The following is a 6,000-nucleotide window of genomic DNA, read 5'->3' as shown; positions in this document are numbered from 1 at the left end:
GGTCAAACATGACCGGCAAGAATTTATTTTGAAAGGTCAAAATAGCACTTTTAGTCAATTCAGGCGGTTGTTGACAGGCTGTTATTTTCCATGCTCTCTCTCTCTCTCTCTCTCTCTCTCTCTCTCTCTCTCTCTCTCTCTCTCTCTCTCTCTCTCTCTCTCTCTCTCTCTCTCTATATATATATATATATATATATATATATTTAATTTAAATATATATACTATTTTTTTAATTTAAATTCACCTAGACTACAAAGGCCACTACAATCGAGGAGGCTATATCAGTTGTAGTTACAACTTTTTCTTAACTCTATAACTCCAAAGCACGAACCTTGACAAACAAGGCCGCTGTGCAGAGAAACAAGTTGAGTGTGGTACTACCAGGGACGTGGTGGAGACTTGGAATTTCTTGCTTACGAGGCGAGCGCTCTACCATACACTACTATTATCGCATTTGAAAATACTTCAATTGCGATCACACACTTCAGAGAACAACACGCTTTCTACTGAGCTATGCAATAGTACTCATTAAAAAATAATAAATTTTTTAAAATAAAAATAATACTTTTTTCAAAAAAATAATATATTAAAATTCACTTTGTTTTGCTGAAAAGTTAAAACCGTTAGTTATAATTAACATTATATTGATCTTACAAAATTTAAATATTCAAAAAACTTGATGTTTGTAGAAATATACATATTTTTTATTTGCATTAATAATTACCTAGTCAAATTATAAACGAAATCAAAAAAAAAAAATTGCATCAAAAAAAAATTGGAATATTCATGAAAAATAACATCAATATAGCTATTATAATGTTGTAACTCCAATATAAAACTACGTAAGTTTAACCAACATTATAACAACGTTGTAATTCTGGTGAAAAATGACATTAGTGTAACCAACATTAATACAACATTGTATTTCTGATAAAAAAAATACACACACATAAATATATATATATATATATATATATATATATATATATATATATATATATATATATATATATATATATATATATATATATATATATATACATATACATATATATCAGGTTTTTGAATAAGAGGCTTGTGGTCACACATCTTATATGACCACGCATATAATACTTTGTTTCAACAACTTGGCCACAGCTCTTTGCAAGTTTTGATAATTAGCACTTCAGATTAGAGTTTATGGAAATCCAGATTAAAGTTTATGGCAAAATGAGTACAGAAGTCATCAAAAAATCATTACAAACAGTTTTATCGTGGAAATATTATTTCTAATAAAAAAAATTATTTACATTACTGATACATAAATAGATTTTACAAATAGATTTTTAAAAATCTCAGACACATCTGTTTCATTCCTTGGCCTGCATCGAATATTGTTGCTGAAAAAAGCACCCTACTTACTAGAAAACAAAATAATTACAATAATCTTTAATTACATCTGCAAACTATTTTTTAATTATCCCAGGGCACAACAAATTGTTTTTTTTTAATGAACGTTGACATATGTTTATTTATTAACAAATGTCTAATTTAAGAGATTTATGCCAAATAAGGGAGTTTTACTTTCAAATAATTTTTATTCTAATTAATAAGTTATTAAATATATCAAAGAAGCTTGGTTCTTTTAAAATAATTAGCAATTACATTATATTAATGATAATATGCAATGACCTAATGATTGTAAATTGTTATCCATTGATACAAAATAGTAAATTTTTCTAACTTTAGTTAAATTTATTTACTAATAAAAAAAACTTAATAACTAAAATAAATGAAACTTAATAAACTAAACTAAATGAAGCTTAAAATAAAATAAAAGTTGTTTTGACAATTTTTTTTAGAATAAAAATATCATATTATTGGTGTTGTTGAACGCACAATAAAAAATGAAAATTATAACAAAAATAATAATTCTATATATTTTATGTTATATATACTTCAGCAAAACTTAAAAACTCTTTTAAAACTTTTAAAAGTGTTTTTAATATGCAAACAAACATTACTTCACTTTAAGGAAAATAAGAAAACTTAAAAAATAACCAAGCATGCACAATTTTATTTAAAAAGAATGCATTTGCTTTAAACTTTTAATGTAATTGCTAATTATTTTAAAAGAAACAATGCTTAAACATTATGATCTCTTTCTTCAATAAAAGAAAGCAATCATAATGTTTAAGCATGATATCTTATTTGAAGTTAAGAAATGTAATGCTTGTTTTTCTGTATTTTTTTTTATAAATGTGCGCATGTTTATCGATTTGGTATCCTATTAACTTTTTTATAAAATTTAAAATTTGCACCACAAAATTTTATCAAATTTTATGGCACTTTTAAACTGCCTAATTTATTTACTTTTTTAAACATTGTGCTGTGTTGTGTATATTAATTTCTAAAAAATAAATAAAAAATCTGAAGATGGAGTAGGGGAGGGGGGGGGAGGCAGACGCCCTAATGGTCCTACCCCTCACTATGGGTCTGCCCTTGTATTAGATTATTTATTAATAGGAGGAAATGCTAAAGATTAATAGAGCTTTGATAAACTTTTTTTTTAACTTTTGCTAACAATTTAGTTTACATTAAATAATAAAAGTTTTAATTTTTTCTGGTTTTTCTTCTATTTTTTTTTTAATCTTAAAAATTTTTGTTTTTTTAGTTTAATTTTTGTATAACTTTTATTTTTTATTTTTTTTTTATTTAATTTTTATTTTTTTAGCTTTTTTTTCAGTTTATGGATTGTTTATTTTAATTCAAGTTAGCGTCTTTTTTAAAAGTGCTAATTATCAAAACTTGAAAATAGCCGTGGTCAATTGTCAAAACAAAGTATTATATGCGTGATCATATAAGGTACACAAGGCCTGATATATATATATATATATATATATATATATATATATATATATATATATATACATATATATATATATATATATATATATATATATATATATATATATATATATATATATATATATATATATATATATATATATATACACACACACACATATATATATATATATATATATATATATATATATATATATATATATATATATATATATATATATATATATATATATATATATTATCAGAAATATAATGTTGTACAACAGCTCCTCTTGCAATAACTATAATCTGTCTAAACTGCTTCAGAAAAAAAAAATTATAAATAATTTTTTTTTAACTTTATATTTAGAAATAAAATATTTGTGGCTCTCCTGCACATGCATATTAAGCATGAGCAGGATAGCCACAAGTCTTGGCTGCTCATACATCTTGAGCATGAGCAGGATAGCCACAAGTCTTAGCTAGTTTACCTTAAACAATTGAACTCTTGTAGCAGAAACAGTAGTAAATGATGAATTTTGAACTGCAGCACAAAAGTTTGTTTAAGTAGAACAACACTGCAAAAAAGATTTTTTTTTTTTTTTCTGATGAGAAATTCTGGAAATAATTAACTAAATTGTGCATATTTCTAACCAATGTGCTGTTCGGACAATACTCTAAAGAAGAGAATGTTTAAGTTCAGTACCTTTGAATAAATACCACAATATAGTATACATGTACTGTATACATGTATACAGTACAGCATGTATAAAGCATGTATACAACTTGGGCTATAATAACTTATACTAACCATATATAACTTATACTAACTTATACTAATTTATACTACAACTTAGACTATAATAACGTATCTTAACTTATCAGTTAGAAGTCAAATATTTTTTCAGAAACTAAGTAATAACAAAAAGTCAAGTTTATTCATTACTTTTCATTACCAACAAAATTATTTAAAATGAGCAGTAAAGTTCTATTAAATTCATGTAAACATAACACATAAATTATTTAAATACTAACACGTGAAGAAACAAGTAAAACACGATACACCAAATTATGTAATTTAATGAGCAACCACAAAAAAAAATGTTGAATTTAAAAGGCTCTTGTTGAGCCTTTTAAATTCAACATTAACAAGCAACTTAGAATTATGAGATAAACAAAATTGATGGAATAGTTGATGGTAGCTAGTTTGAAACCTATTTGAGAACTTTAGTCTTCTAAAATTCTCTTATTCAAATAATCTTGAATTTAAAAATTTGAAATTTTGAAAAATTAAAAAGAATTTTGCGACTTTTTAAAGCTTGATTACATTAATTATTGAATAATTGAATATTGAAAAATTGAATAAAAATATCAACTTTCAAACCCATTGAATAAAAAAACTAATTTAACTTAAATTTTTAATAGTACTCTTGATCGAGAAGCAATGAACTAGAAAAAACATTGTATCTAATAAGTTTACAACTTTTTTGAGTTTACTTGTATTTATTTGTTCGCTGATGATTCTACTATTTATTCTTGTCTTGATAAGAAGCCAACAATCTCTGATTGCTAGGAGGGGGTATTTGAGCTTGAAAGGAATCTCACTTTTGCTACAGCATGAGGCTTTTAGTGGCTGGTAAACTTTAACTAAAGAGTTAAAGTTCACTGTCAATTTTTTCAGCTAATTGTTATCGCAATAATCTAGGTCATCCTATATTTATTAACGGTAATGTACTTGATGAGTTATCTACCCTTCGTCTTCTAGGATTAACTCAAACTTCTAATCTTCTTCAAAAACCATTTATCAAATCTATTGCAAAATTAGCATTTGCCAAGGTTATATTTCTTTATTACGCTCGCCACTTTCTTACTCAGGGTTTAGGATATTATGGGCACTGCTCTAAAGAGCTAGTGTCTCATATGCCATCTACTGTAACTCACTCTTGTGTTACTCATCATTTAGTTAAGTCTCATCCTTTTACTGTGACTAATCCTGAGTGTTCCAAAAATACTTATTCGCCTAGTTTTTTTCCTCGAAATCAGTCCTTTGGAATTCACTTCTTTTATCCTGTTTTCCTGATTTATATAATTTGCCAACTTTCAAGACATCTGTTAATTGTTATCTTGCTCTATAAATTTCATCCTCTTTCTTCCAGTAACTTCCAACTCTAATAGTGGTGGCTTGCAGCCTTGTTGGAAGTGAAGATGTTAAAAAAAATAAAAAAATAATTTTATTTTTATTTCATAAACTGTATAAAACAGAAATAAAACACTGTAATAAAGTTGTTTTATATTAACAAAAGCTATTTAGAGTGACAAGAAAACTTTTTTAAGCAGTTTTATTTTATTGTTGTTTTATACAGTTTTTTACAATAACAATTTAATATGCTTTAAAAATTAAACGTGTTTTATCATCATGAACGGGGTATTAAAAAGCCTTTTATAACTGTTTAAATGGTTTAAATATTCTAATATTTGGATTTTTACTTTTACTTTTTTAACTATCATCTTAAGTAAAAAAATTACTAAAAGTAATATCGTAATAGTATTAAATACGTTATTTGCACATTACATTATGGAAGCAATTTAAGCTTTAAATTATAACTTATTTCTGCAAATTAGAACAGTAACTTAAGCTACATTAAACCCCACTAAACAAGAATATTATGAGATATTAATTGAATATTATAGATATTATTTTTTTAAATAGCAACTTTAAACTAACGTAAAAAAGATACACCTTTGTACTAATGCAAACCCTCTTAACATAAAGTAAACTTTTTACATCTTCTCTAAGACATTCTTAAAGTTTTTTTATTAAAGTTTTTTTTATTATTTTTTTATCTTCTCTAAGACATTCTTAAAGACATTTTATTAAAGTTCAATGCTCATGGTTCCACATATGGTGGTTTTAAAGGTTCCCATAATACCATTATTTTTTTTAATATGATAATACGAAAGTTTAAGAACTCCTTCTAATTCACAATTAAATTCAAGATTTTATACCAGGGTTTTCCTTGTAATAGGCAATTTGCCTTCACGATAGCTAAGGAGTCTCCTCTGCTACATTTATCTAATTTCAAAAAATGTTTTTATATTTAATCTATTAAAAAAAAAATATCTGGAATGTGGTCAAGGTATTTTTTTATGACTATATTTTCCAAGCAACTATTA

The 6,000-nt window shown here is 25.1% G+C and overlaps 1 protein-coding gene across 1 annotated transcript in view; it reads right to left on the bottom strand.

The window, feature by feature from the left end:
• Positions 1-6,000, bottom strand: part of LOC100198815 (inactive tyrosine-protein kinase 7-like) — a 40,115-nt gene that overhangs the window by 26,657 nt on the left and 7,458 nt on the right.

Source organism: Hydra vulgaris, chromosome 09 (assembly GCF_038396675.1).
Source record: "Hydra vulgaris chromosome 09, alternate assembly HydraT2T_AEP".
Lineage (NCBI taxonomy): Eukaryota > Metazoa > Cnidaria > Hydrozoa > Anthoathecata > Hydridae > Hydra > Hydra vulgaris.
This window is presented reverse-complemented; position numbering and strand designations above follow the sequence as displayed.